The 15,576-nt window shown below is 25.6% G+C and overlaps 1 pseudogene; it reads left to right on the forward strand.

Annotated features, from left to right (window-relative positions):
• Window positions 1-9,480: 9,480 nt before the first annotated feature.
• LOC145833282 (calcineurin subunit B type 2 pseudogene) lies at window positions 9,481-10,124 on the forward strand (annotated as a pseudogene).
• The last annotated feature ends 5,452 nt before the right edge of the window (window positions 10,125-15,576 follow it).

The following is a 15,576-nucleotide window of genomic DNA, read 5'->3' on the forward strand; positions in this document are numbered from 1 at the left end:
CAATACATGGTAACCATCACAAACAGCCACCACATTCTTAAACATTGCGGGTTAGCGATTTGACTGCAATTCCTTTACAGATAGTATAAGATATTGAAGTATCAAGAAGTCATTTTTTCTCCACTTTATCTTTCTTCAAAAACTAGCTTATCAGAAAATATTTTTTAATAGTTTAATAAGTAGTTATGAATATATTAAAACTAAAAAGTTTTTTATTAATCCTTTAACTCAGGCTGGTCATTCTACCTGGAAAACTAGAATTTGAAAATTCAGGCAAAACAAACCTGGAAACTTGAATAACTTTGTTAAGTGTAAAAACAAATGTTGTTTAGTTAAAGATAACTAATAATAACCAAAAAAGTCAGATAATTCAGAGTTTTTCTTATTAAAGAAATGTTTAAAGCATTATTGTATCTTTTCAGTAATTTTTTACTAATAAAAACGTTTTTCAATTTTAAAATAAAACTCCTGAAAGGAAGTTTAAAAAAAATCTGCCACCCTCTTGAAACAACTGAACTATTTGAGCACTCAAAACTTTATTCATTAAAATTTAATTAATGACTGTGTGTTAGTATTAAGTTTTGATTTTCAAACTTTAAGTGATTGTGCACTGTGAAACAAAAAACATATTCAAACGTTTTAGCTATATCCAATTATGAATATTTAATCTTATGAAGAAAGAAATGCTGTAGAAAAAGTAACAATATCCATAGTTCAATAAGTCTTATTCATTATTTTTACGAAAAAAAAAGTTAATACGGATTACGAAGCAAGTATTGTGTTCCTGAGAAAAATTTTCAATCTTTAAAGTAATTTCACTATTAAGTTTTTTGAATCGCCAACTAGACTGTTTTGTTTTTTTATAGTTTATTTCGAAACAAAACTGATTTAATAAAATTACAAGCTTGATAAAAAGAAAAAGTTGAAAAATACTTGTAACCAGAGGTTACAGAATAGAGTTTTGTAATGTAGGTAGACTAAGAAAGTACCATGATGTATTTTTCATGAATTGTTAACTTTTTCTTTTAAAACCAACTTAAAAAATCAAATTTTACTAGTCGGTGTTTATTTAGTCTGTACTCAATTTTCTACTTACAAATATTTTATTAGTTACTAGTTTATTTAATTGTACCTAAAAAATATCTATAAGTAAAAACTTGAGTATTAGGTTAATACTTTGATCAACGAATGGATGCAAGTTTATTGCAAATTTTTTTTTACTTGAGTTCTTGTAAATTCTTATGAAGTTAATGAACTTATAAAATTTTTCCTTATGGAGTTTTTCATCAACATCGGTGCGCATTTGCAATTACGCACCGAATCAGTATATTGAGTAATAACATGTACTTTCCTAACTTGTCACTAATTGGTATTCAAAATTTCGTTTAACATTTTGAATACTAGATAAACATAGTTGAAAAAAGGCAAATTAAGCAGAAAAATAAACTATAAAGGATAAAGATATTACATTCTTTTTTTACATTTTTCTTTTTTGGGTGGCACGCATGCGCCAGTGTCCCTCCCCACGCTACGCCCCTGGTTTTGAGTACATATTTAATTTACTTTAAAAGAAAGTGAAAATGTGTTCTGAAGAAAAACTATTTTATATTTTGTAATATTCTTATTTTGTTTGAGATGTGTCTTTACCAACTTGAATAAAGTGAAAAAACAATAACAATAGAAAAACATGCTTAAATTACACTACTTCTAACTTTAGTATTACTTTAAAAATTGGTCCTGAAAATGAGCATCAGTGTACATTTGTGTGCATAAGAACTAATTTAAAAAGCAAAAATTTTTTCAAATACCAAAACGTGACAAAATAATATAAACAAACAATTTTTTTTTCTCCTACATGATATTGTTTTAAATGTTTCTGTGTACACTTTATTAATGTAAAAATTTTAAATAGTTAAAATAGAAAATGGGTAAAAATTACTTGTGTTAAACAAAATACTTTAATTGTAATAAAATAAAATTATAAATAATTACTGTGCATAATTATTTTTTACACAATGGAAAACATTTGTATTTAGTTAATCTATCGAATAAGTTATACATACATAAATTATTAAATCAAATTAATTTTAAAACTTTGTAAAAGTTTACCAGTAGTTTTTATAAAAAAGGAAACTATTATCTGAACTATGAAAAAACACTGTTAGAATGCTAATCTAAGCATTTCATATTATTAAGCCAAACCAGTAAAGTTTTTTACTAGTTATAACGTAATCCAGGGAATTAAAACGAAAAAAAAAATCACATTAAAGCATATTTATCGTGAGTAAAAGACTTAAAATATAGTTTTGTTCGGCGGACCACATTTACATGCAAGCGGGCCGCAATTTTTTTTTTTGCGGGTCGCATTCCATTTAAAATAAAAGCATTCACGCGTGATGCAGATTTATCCTTTGCAGGCCGCAGTTTTCCGACTCCTAGTATAGAGTCTTAAGTCATTTTGTTATTGTTTTAAGTTCTAAAACATGCAAGCTTGATTATCATAATTTTTTTCAGTTTCAACATAAACTCCGGCTAGTTTGAAGTAAATCAGATTAGATCTTTGTCACTTTAGCTGGATTTTTGTGTAGAATAGTGTTAGCCCTGAATTACACTAGGAAAATTTATAATTTTTTTCTGATTACGAGTTTTCAGTGTACTTCCATGCAACATAAACTAGTTTATGTACATCCTCAAAAGCAAACCTTCAGCTTTTAATTGATTTAACAATAATTATGCAAAAAATATAATTAAAGAACAGCTTCAAAAAACTTTTTTATATATATAGATCATTGCGCTTGCTTGTTGAGTATAAGTTTAAAACTCCTACAATTCTGCTACGTTAAGAAAGATGAGGAAATGTAGAAGACGTATAAAAAACATAACAACCAAACTTTTCGGTGCTTAAAATGTTCTGAGTTGAAAAGTTTCTTTTAGTTAGTATCCTCCCTAATACTTTTTTACTATAAATCTTAATTTAACGTTCTTCTTTACTAGATATTATTAAAAACTATATATTCTTTAAAATGAGTATTCTTGCATTCAATTAGTATCTTTATTGGTAAAGTTTTATAACTTGGCTGAGAGTCACAACTACTTTTTTTTTGAAAAATTTCTAATTTTTATTAAGCTTTCTTTGAAGTTATTTTTGAATCAAATAAATAAAAAAGTTTTTAGTCTTTTGAGCTGAACATTAGAGCAGCTCTAAGATTAAACACCACTGGTAACATCTATTTAAGTTTACTTTGTTTTTAAAAAGTTGATATTCACAACATTTAAATAAATATTCTAAAAGTGTGACTAAAAGTGTGTGTTATAAAGTTTTTTTTTTCTTCAAAGTTTACAGTAATTTCAAATACTATAAAGTTATTTAAAAAATTAATTTGATCAGATTTAAGAAAATTAAAACAAACTAAGTATAATTGAACTATTACACTAGACAAAATTAAAAAAAAAAAAAAAACATAAGACTATTGTTAAATTTTGACAAAATAAGTAAGCTATTTCTTGTTAAAAACGATGATTACAGTTTTCCGTATAAAACAGAATGAATTTTTTATACTAACTTTGTTTAAAAAGTTTTCATTATTACTTTTAATGTTTTTGAATAGATTAGTGAAAGTTTTGTAAGATTTATTTTTAACATGTATCTCCTTTAGATTTTAGTTCTTTTTCGTATTATAGTTTTAAAAAAAATGACTGACTAACTTTTACTTGAACTTTATCAAGTGTATGCCTTACAAAAAATTAATTTCAAAACTTTCTATTAATAACTAGTAGTGTTTATAACAAGTTGACAATGAAATCTATTAAACTTTTCTATTAAAAAAACAGATTTGATTATTATTTAAAAAAAAAATTATTGATTTTAATCGGATCTCAGGGTCAAGAAAACCTATAAAAAGCAGCCACCAACTAGCAAACGATTTTTTTATTTAAAAACAAAATATAGACAAAGTATAAACAAAAACATCTCATAAATAATCCTTTGTTTACTGATATGTCCTTTTGTTTAAACTGCGTTAGAAAGGAAAGTTATTTAGGTGTTTAAGTTTATGTATGTATACTTTTAGGTTCACCTGCTGATTTTGTAATTTAGGCCAGTTTCAGTTGAGTTTGTTTTCAAAAATATATGTTAATATTTATTTCGTTGTAAATATCTTAACTTGAACGTTTTGTTGGTTCTCTTACGTTTTAATTAATCATACAATAAGGAAAACGAAAATCTTAGGTGAATTAATTCATTTCCTTAACTTTGGAAATGTATTATGAAATGGTAAGTCCAAATGACTATCCTGCTGTTCTTTGGGTGGGTGACTATTCAAAGTCTTACATTTGAGCTTTTTTAATAATTTTTAGTTATTGTAAATTTTCTCTAATAAAATTACTCTTTTAAAAGTTTTTTACCACCATAGCCTCATTAATTAGACCTACACGAGAATTTTTTTTCGAATTAATTTTTTAAAGGTATGGTAAAAGTAAGTTATAAAACTTAATAAAAGGTAGTTTTTTAGTAATTAGGAATTTCCTAACTCTTAAAACATTTTTTCAAAATCTTATTATAGCATCTTTAGTATCAATTATTACTTACATAAGAATTAACTTTTTCTTTCAATTTCAATTTACTTCGGATATACCTTAAAGTTTTTATAATAATTTTTAATTTTCGTTATTTAGATTGCCATGTAACCTTGTACCTTAATGTTTTGAAAGGTTTAGTTGTTAAAATACATAAAGCTACTAATGTCGATTTCTTTATTTGATATTTAAATCAAGCTTTTTGAAAGGTCGATTTACAAACTCTTGTTTAAACATTTTTTTTTAGAAACTTAACTTCAGCTGCAGATGTAAATAATAGGCTAATTTGTACTATACTTCTTTAAAATATAGATCAAAAAAAAAGTATGTAATAAGTTTTTTTGAAAAAATTACATAAGTATTCAAGTATAACTACTTTAAAATAATGCAAATAGATGTAAAAATGTATTCTTGCTGTCTTCATTAAGTAATTTTACAAAAAATAAACACTAAGTTAAAAGAACTATGCGTTAAAAAAGAAATTATTTATAAAAGTTATCATACAATTTTCATGTTAAAATTTCAAAAGTAAAAGAAAACTGAAAAGACCTATAAAGAAATTGTAAAAAGCTCATAACAAGAATTTAAATAAATTTTGTAAGCTAAATTCAAACTTTTATTTTTTTTTTATATCTAAAAAAGAAAAAAGAAAATTAATCGTTGATTATTTTATATAAAATTGAATAACTATGGGTATACGCTTTATAAGTAGAACTACTTGAGTTTAAACTAAACAGTTATTTGAAATCTATCTTGTAGAAAAGTTTGTCTTATTTTAGATGTAAGTAAATAGAAAAAAACTTAAACAGAACTAAATTAAAAGTAATTTTAAGTGGTTATATGATATATTGGTGAACATAAAAAACAGTAAAACACGAAAACAAAAGTTTTATTTGTAGTTTTTTCTTTTGACTACAGAGTAGTTTAAAAATATTATCCCATAAGTGAAGATACAGATCAGTATTACGCATAAAAACAATAAATAAATAAACGATTTTCTCTAAACTCTATTTATTCTAATTAAAGTTTGTAAAAAGCAACTAAAAAAAGAGTATTTAACTACAAATAAAAAGTAAAAATGTTCAAGTAAAACTATATTAATATTAATTTGGGTAATTTAATTAAAAACTTTGCAACGTTAGTGAGTTTTATTAACAGTAATTGCAAAAAGAATACTACTTCAACTCAGTTTTAAAAACAACTGTGTATGAGTCTTCAGTATAGTTTATTGGTATTTAAGTTTTAATTTTAATTTGTAAAATGCAAGAAAAACTTCCATAAAGTTTGTTAATTATGATAAGCCTTATTTCACAAAACTATTACTCATAAATATATTTTAACAATGTAAAATTGAATCTGATAAAGTTAGTAAAAAATAAACTTTATCAAGTTATCGACACTTTTATATTTTTAAAGGAACTAATGTTAAGTTTTCAACATTCGTTTCCCACTGATTTCTATTTTTTTGTAAACATCCGTATCTAAAGTACCAAAGTAGGATAACCAAGAAAGTGATAAGTATGAATAGGAAACCGTCTAAGCTGAAAAAGAGTACATTTGCCCTGTTAGTAAAATTATAATTACTTTTGATGATTTTTCTGTTTAAAACAGTTGAGTATAATCTACGAAGTTTTTGTTTATTAAAGTAAAGTTTCACACAAAATCTTTTAACATTGTATAAGGCAGTGAAGTAGCTAAGATTAAGTTGAATAGTAATTTTTAATTGAGTTAAACAAGTATTTTAAATATGTTATTTTTATATAAAATATTCAAGCAAAAATGCTATATTAACTTTTAATCAAACTTATACTAACCAGTGCATTTTTAACTCTGAAGTTTTAAGTTTACATTTTTTTCTCTAAGCTAGAAAAAAAAACTATTCGCTAAAAAAAAAGAAGCTTTTTATTGTATATGGATAAACAGTTTAAAACTGTTGTAGAAGTAAAAACAAATATTTAAATGTTTTTTAATAAGCACAAAACGATTTACTGAAACAATAGCCTTAAAATATCAAAACCAAGTCTTGTTTATAATGTTAAGTATTAAATTTTCTTTGAACTTTGGAACAAAAAGTCTGTTGTATACAAACTTAATAGGAAATCATAGGATAGAATACTTGCATGTAACTTTGAAAATTAAAAATAATAAGTTTAGTTGTTAAAAATATTACAACATTTTTTTATCACTTAAAGTTAAACTTTTGATATAATTTGTATATCAAATAGCTAAGTAAAAATTAAGGGAATCTTTTGAAACAATTATTAAACGATAAGTATAGTGTAAAAACTAAAGTACAGTAGTAAGATTAAATAATTTTTATCAACGTTTAAACTAGCTTAATAAAAAATATATTACAAACAATAAAATTGCTAAGTTAAGTGTTTTAAATACTTTAACCTTAGTTTAAAAACGATAAAAAAAGCTTATAAACTTTTTTTTGAATAAAAAGCTATGAAACAACTTAACTACTTTAGACAATAAACACATAGAAAATTCTAGTCTGAATCAATAAAAAAAAAAACACTTCGTCGTTAATTCTAAACTGTGATACAACAGCTGCTGTAGAAAAAAAATCTACTATTAGATAAATTTAAATTTTTACTTTTAAATTTGAGTTAAAAAGCAAAAAACTATTTTAATTCTTTTTCTCGTGATTTGTGGTTGATAGCGAGAAAAACTGTAAAAAGAAATCAAACATAAATTAAATAGTTTTAAATACATCCGTATAGAATTTTATTGATTTTCTTCAGATAGCAAGACTGATATAAACGCTTATAATGTCTTTTCATATCGGTGAAAAAATTGTTATTGATTTGTAAATTTCAAACTTAGATACATTCTAAAAATGTAAATGTTATGAAAAAAGTTATCTAAAAATTATTAAAAAAAACTTTTTTTAATGGTAACTATCAACTAGTTTGAGAAAGTGTTTTAGTGAACGGAGTTAGTTTTTTTTTAACTATCCAAATGCTTCACCATTGATTTTTAGTAGCTACTAGAAATTTTATTACAAATCCTAAGTTAAAAGCCATCATTTGTAGCTGCTAGCAGTTTTTAACAAAAAATGTTTTTAATTATAGATAACTGAAAACATTTATATTAGATAAAGAGTCGCGAAAATATTAGTTTAGTTATTCTAGAAAAAAAAAACTGTTTGCTACTAATTTTGAATATATTTAAAAATAATAGTTATTCTATGAATTAGACCTGATATTTCAAAGCTCGGCACTTCTGCGCACTAGGGTGCATCTGTTGTCCCTCAAAAATGAAAATTTCGGAATTTCGCTGAGTAAAATTTTTTGACGTTAGGAAATCACATAAATAGAAAGCACAAAAACATTAGCTTTCTAGCTTTAAGCCTGTCAGAGCAAATTACTTTTGTAAATTTTGCTTTATACCCGTATATTTAATAAGGGGAAAATGGACTTTTTCACTAAACATTTATTATCTCCTATGTCTTTTGAGATAGTTCCCTGAAACGGTTCGGAAATGTTCCATGTTATATTAAGAAAATTCTGTAAAAGCAAAGTTGAAAAAAAATAAAAAATAAAGATTTATACAAAAATAACGAAAAAAAATCAGTTTTTATTTTTTAATAATTTGTTTACTTATTTTTTTAAATAATTTGTTTATATAGAATTTTCTAAATATGGCAAGGAAAATTTCCTAACCGTTTCAGGTAAAAACGTAGGAGAAATAAATCTTAGTGAAATAGTCTTTTTTTTTTTCATTTTTAAATATACCGGTATAAAGCAAATACTTCAAAAGTAATTTGCTTCAACAGACTTAAAGTTAGGAAACTAATTTTTTTGTGATTTTTATTTATGTGATTTTCCAACGTCAAAACATTTTACTTGTTGAAATTCCAAGTTCGGGGCGACAGATGCACCCTACTGCGTACACTTGTAAATGATTTTAGTGTGCAACGTAATTTGAAGGTGTACTCTTATTTTTGTCAACTGATCACATCTTTTGAAAGTTAAAGTAGCCTTTAAGTTTTAAGAGTCATTGTACGTTTATTAATTTTTAATACTAATTTTACTTTACTTTTTTCTGTCAAAAATTTACCTATACTAAACCCGAATTTAGTTATGGGAGACAAAGTAAACTAAATAAACAAATTTAAATTTGTCAACCTTTAAAAAGAATAAAACTGCTTTTAGCAAAAAACTTTTAGTTAAGATAATTTTTATGTATACTTTGTTTATGTGATTAAGTTTTGGAAAATAAATTAAAAATTAATAATCGTTGCACTAGATTCAGAATTATATTTATTTATAAAAGTTGTTTAAGAAAAAATATTAAGCAATAAAATCAATACTATAAGAGCTTTAAACCAAGTATAAAACAGTTTATAAAATATAATACAAAGTATTTTTACAATAAACTTTTTGACAAAATTTAAGCAAAATACAACTATAAAAAATTTTAATCATTAATTAGAGTGAAAATAGATATAAATACAATTGATTTATCCAAACTGATTTTGAGCGAAATTGTTTATCGTAAAACAAAACACTCGTATAGATTTGTTTATTGAATGTTTTGAAGTAAATATAAAACTTTTCTTTATCGTTTTTATAAAGCTTCTAATAAAAATGCAATACGTTGGTGAAACATACCAGACTAAAAATTATATTTGAATCATAAAATAGATTTTTAAATGATACTTGAGTGATTTTTACACTCTAGATTTAATTTTTTTTCCTAGTTATTTAAGTGAATGGCGAATAAACTTTAAAAGTAGGCTTGACCAATAATTTACAGCCTTTTAAAAAGCTGTACACCATAAACTACTGGAGAATAAACTGTGCGCACGCTAGACTATTACCACAAAATTTACTAATAAAATACACAATTTTTTATTCTTTAAGTGTCTAGATGTATAATAAAAACTGTTGAATCATGGTAAACAAGCTTTTTCAACTAGAAAAAGACAAAACAAAGGTCGTTATTTTTTTTACCATAGTAAATAATCTACATAACAAATAATTCATAGTATATAAAAACAAACACCCGTTAATATTACTCAAAAGCTCAATTGTTTTAAAACTCAATTAAACTAAACTTTAAGCTTAACAAAAGTACGACTTAAGCATCCAGAAAAAAAATAGAAAATGAGTAATGCGGATCGAAATGTGCTCCCAACTTGAGAGCCGGAGGAGATCCACCGTCTGGGCAAGAGGCTCAGGAAACTGGACAACTCTGGCTACCTCAGCACCGACAATTTTCTGCCCGAACTGCAGCAGAACCCGCTTGTGTCAAAACACTCGACCAGGATACGGAGAGACGAAATTAAGGGTGTTCACGGAGGGGATGTCCCAGCTGAGCGCGAAAGGGGATGAAAATGGCCGAATTGTCGACGGGTTCGTACCGAACAGGGGATTGTTCCGCGTGCTGGAGATGACAGTGGGCAGCAACCTGAAGGAGAAGCAGCTGCAGAAGATCATGTGCGCAAGATAATCATGTGCGCGGCCGAGGACGGCAGGATTTCTTTCGACGAGTTCTTCATGATCGTTTCCAACCTGTTACTTCAAAGAATTTTTTGAAAACAATGAGTTTTTTCAATTGAAATTTTTTCTGTTCAAAAAAACGCCATTAAAATTTAAGTAATAGAATTAATTTGTTTTTTAATTCGACGCATTTAAAAAAGCATTTTCAATCAAGCTTATCAAATGCCGATACAAACTTGTGCGTCAAAAACTCGTAGTGACGTTAAAATATTGTATTAGCTAACGCTCGTACACAATTGAAAATTATATTTAGCCTCCTAATAGAAATTAACAATCAGCCTTTTTGACCAGGCTATTCTTTTATTTTCACTCTTAAAGCTGTTTTCACCACGGCTAATAAGCTTTCACTACATTTTCAGTAGCAACTAGCTTACACAACAAGCATTCAGTTCCATTTAAATATTCGAAACCACATAATTGTTGAATAATATCTATTATCACCTAAAGTCTAAGCTACCACATAAATGCGAATGTCGGACATCGATTAGAAGAAGCTTGTCAACGTTTGAATGAAATTTTCCTTTGTTGATGTTCATTCATTTTTTCAGTATATATTCTCTTTTTTCTTCTGCATGTTTTTGTTGTGTGCTTCGTTCATTTAAACTGATTAAATAGATTTCTGCGGTATTTTTTTTAATTTATAGCAGTTTAAGAATATGTTGGATGAAATTTATTCAAAACAAACCTTCACTATGTTGTTTGCACAAGTTTTACACGTATTTTTACGTTTGTATAGTAAAATCTACAAATATTTGCCTTAGTTAAAGATTTAATAAAGATTGATAACCTTTTTGACGCGTATCCGGTTTTTAGCCAAGAACTCAGTGTTGAGAATGTTAATTCATTTATTTTGTACCACTCAGGTATGCACTGTTTGGCTGTGTGCAAAGTGTGTACTCAACAAGAAGATTACTAATTTGGTAAACAAAATTACTAGCAGGCAGAGGCATGATTATAATTAGTACTTACTGTGAAAAAAAGTATATTTAATTTTATTGTACTTAAAGCAGTTGGATTTTAGATATTTGTGAAGACTAATTATGGCATTTAGTGCTTGCAATTCCTTTATTACATAAACAACGCACCTGTGACCGTCGACAACAATAAAAGAAACATGCGATCTGATTTCGTCCTTTTAATAACCCATCAGGCAGGTTGAACTGTGCAGTTGAAGCTGCCTGATTGTTTGCTTATTGTATGTTGGTAAAAATCTTAATTTTTCCGAAGACAACCAGAACATTGCTGCTAGTTACATACCTACTAATGTGATAACATGTAGCAATCATTTTTAATGATTCATGCAGGCTTGCTATAGTGATAAGTGCTTGTATTTTCTTACTTATAAGAGTACTGAAGTATTTTTGAAAAAAAAAGATTTTTTATTAGTACTTGTACAAAAATAAGTTAAGATGCTTTTGTTTTTATGTTTACTCTTTTTATATTTTTTGTTTGTTGAAAAAAATATAAAGCCCAAACACGAACAAGCTACTAATTTTTAGAAATATTATACTAAATTAACTTTGTTTAAAAAATCTTTTAAACCTTAAAAACTTATACCTTTTAGTACGGCATTAAGTTTTTACTGTTATATATTTTTTGTCATCTATTAACACGTAACTTTTCCATTTTGCCCTTAGATTTACAATTATAAAACTACTAGACTTTTAAAAAGATTTAAAAGTAAGTATAACATTATACTATCATCAGAAAACACTGTGTAAAATAAACACAAAATTTTAAAGACACTAAATCAAGATTATAAAAAGTGATTTAGAGTAGCGGTTTACCAAATCCAGTATCCGGCTAGATCCTGATTTTATGGATCTGGTAAATCACCAGTTAAGATAATTCAGTATACAGTTAGTAAAAGAAGAATAAGATACTTTTAAAAAGCCGGTTTAATTTAAAAAAAACATTTTTAAAAGTTTTATGTTGAAAAATTTTCTTAGTGTTGTCTATTTAGTTTTAAAGTTAAAAAGTATTATTTCGTTATTACTAGGTTTTTAACAAAAACCTTAGTAGATTTTATACAATTTATTAAACATTGTACTAAAAAACATTGGTTGAATACAAAATGAAACAATTTTTTGTTTTAAAAACATGATTATTGAACACTATATTATTTACTACCAGTTACAAATTTATAGTTTGCCGGAGAAGATATTTACAAAATTTAGTTGAAATAATAGAGACATGACTTTTTTAAGTTTTAAATTGTTGTATATCATTAAGTTTTTTTTTAATATCTCAAAAAAGTATTCTTATCTTTTACTCAGCTTTAATATAACAAGTGTTGATGGATTTGCATCTTGGCTAAAAAGAATTACTTTTTTGGATTTGAAAATTCTTTATTGCTTGAAGTTTTGAATAAAGACACCTAAAAATTTTTAATATTTTTTTAAACATGGAACTGTAATTCTATTCAGTTGTACCAATTTAGTTACTATTTCTTTATTATAACTTAAACTTTCATTTTAAGTAAATTATTACAAAAGCAAATCAATATTGGTGATGCTAAAAAACTGAACAGTATTTTTGTATAACTATACACTTAAATATTCTTAATTTTATTATAAGTTTTGGCTAACTAAAGTAAAACCTTTTGTTCTTTTTTAGCTTTTTGTATTAACAAGAAGAAATAGTTGTTTCATATATCTTTCGTTTTAGTATTTTTATTTTATATTGTCTGATCTGATTTAAATAGAGTTTCCCAAAACATTTCCTGTAATCGCCTCTTTCTTATAAATTAAAAGATTATTGCTTCCACTCGTTAAAAACCCGGTAAAAAGTACCTAGAACTTTTTTTTTACTTCAAACCCGAAAATATAAAGTTTGCCTCATTATTAGTTATCGCCCAAAGTTTTAAAATCACTCATCTACTAGTTTTTGCACCTCAACTTACTGAAATCGCCAAAAGGGCGATATAGCCTTTTTCGAAAGTCCTAGTTTTACAAAACAACAATGTAGCTCTACTAGCTTAACAAAAATTATATTTGTTTGTTAGTAATGTTTTTTATTTGTGAAATATCAACCAGTATTTAAATGATAACTCATATTATATCGTTAAGTTAACTTGTTTTACTAATTTTGTCTACTTATTGTCAAGTACTTTTTTTAATTCAGTTTTATTATAAGTAGAACCATGTGGTTCAAATAGGACTGGCAGAAAATAAAACAGATTTTCTCCAATTTTTTAAAAGATAGTTTTGGTTAAAAAGTTTAAGTTAGAAAAATGTTTTATGTAGTATAGAAATATTGAAAAAATACAGTTTTGCTACTTTAACTGTGTTTTATAATGTTGAAATTATCAATAAGATATAAAAAAAAGTTACTGTATATGATAGAATTTTTGTATTTGATCTAATTTTTTTACGTGTAAAACTTCTCAAATTCCAGGTTTTTTGGCAATCCTGTTTGAATTTATCAGAATTTTAAAGTAATAAAACTTTAGTTTAGTTATAAAACAGAAAAGGTTTTCTTTGGTTGGTAAATACTTAATAAACGTGATTTAAAGTATTTAAAAAAACATCCATTGTTATTACTTTTACAGGTTGAAAATGAATAGCGTTTCTTGTAAAAAAAAAGGAAACACCAAAAACTTGCATGTGAGTTTATAAGTTTTATACTATATTTATACTTTTTCATTGCAATTAACTAAATATTTTTTATACTTTATTCTTTTTATTTTGTTCCAGTTAATGATATTAGCTTCAAATGTAAAAACTTGTACCTTATATTATGATTTTATCATCGAATTCATTTAAAATATGTCAGTCTTGTATTTTTTTAAATTTTACAAAAGAATAAGCATTTTAAAATTTAAAAAAAAAATATTTTACTTATTTACTTTTCCTTGATAAGGTCAAATCCTAAGTAATTTGTATAAAAATTGTACTTATTAAGTCTACTTACGTTTTTTAAATAAGGGAAGCACAAAGAAGATAGTATTTTATACCTACTTTCAAAGCTGAAATTATATTAAATTAGTAAAATGTTTAAGACAACTAAAATCTGAGGAATTTACTACCTAACCATTTAAATTCCCCAGAAAACGTTTATCGTTGCAAGGGGTAGAGTTTAAGAATGATGTTTAAAAATAAAAAAATTGAAGTAACTTTTATTTACTTATTTTAAAGTATTAGTATCACTAAGAATAATTTTTCTTCCTTACGCTTTTCTCCTACAGATTATAAATTGTTATAGATAATTTTTGTAAATGTGTAATCTTTTATAGTCAGTACATACGTTTATATATGGAAATTTATTTTGTTTTTTGTGCATACTAAGTTATATTTGATCATACAGGACTATTTGTTTGTAATTTTTTACTATGGTATGTTTAGTTTTTAATTTTCATTGAATGTTGTTTTTTTATTTCTTTTTTCGTGTATACTGTTTAAGCGGCTCAGGTTTTAATGCCCGAGTCCATCTTCGCACAATAAACTCCAATAATAAAATTAAAAGTTATTAAAAAAATTTAAGTTATGCCAACTTGCCAAACGACATTTCTGAGTTTAATGAAAAGTTTGGTGATGGTGAATATGGTTTTGAAGAAAGCTATTACACTTTTGAAAAAAAAAAAACGATTGCAAACAATAATTTCTGCAGACATTTATAAAAACTAAATAGTTACGAAAAATTTTTAACTAAAAACATATAGATGTTTATTAAAAATTATTTTTTACGTGAAAACAAGTTTGCTAAGGTTAGAAAACACTTGTTATAATTTCATATATGTACAAATACTTCGTCAAGTGTAACACAATAGTTTTGAAACTAATGACTCAAAAAAAGTAAAAAAAAAGTTCGTTTATTCTACTTAGACAATTCCTCAAAACTAATAGACTATCACTTTTATTTGAAAACGATTCCAAGCATAAAAAAAAATAACTTGTGTCAAGAAAACAGATAGTGTTAAAAAGTTTTCAATAATTGTAAAACTTGTTTACAACAAAATAAACATTGTAGCAGCTTTAAAAAACTAGTTTAAAGTGGAATCAATTTCAAAAGAAAGCATTGTAAAAATAAGGGGGAACTACTTTATTGGAAATAAAACTTCAGTGAATACTCGCAAAACAGCTTCTTACAAACATTTACTCGATTACTTAAAAGATTACTACCAAGAGTGTCACATAACTGTAAAAATTGTATATTGGGTGTTACAAGTGCTTACACATGGTTTTTAAAGAAATAACAAGGCTGACCTTGAATCAAAGAACGTTAATTTGCCCGTCAGAAAATTCGAAGAAGTTTCAAAACATTTCTATGAGTTTGCAGCAGCTCCCAAAAGTATTTTTGAAATAAATAATATTTACATCACACACTATTCGAAGTCAAAAAGCAAGCTTGCCAAAATTAGTTATGATTATTCAAAAAAATGGTGTCGGTTTTGTCAGCTACATGAGTTTAAATGACCTAACTACTAACTAAGATTGATTCATCAGATTAAAAAAATGCAAACAGATTTTATTCTAAAACAGCTTTGTTT

The sequence above is a fragment of the Thalia democratica genome, chromosome 4 (assembly GCF_965202585.1).
Source record: "Thalia democratica chromosome 4, ktThaDemo2.hap1.1, whole genome shotgun sequence".
Classification (NCBI taxonomy): Eukaryota; Metazoa; Chordata; class Thaliacea; order Salpida; family Salpidae; genus Thalia; species Thalia democratica.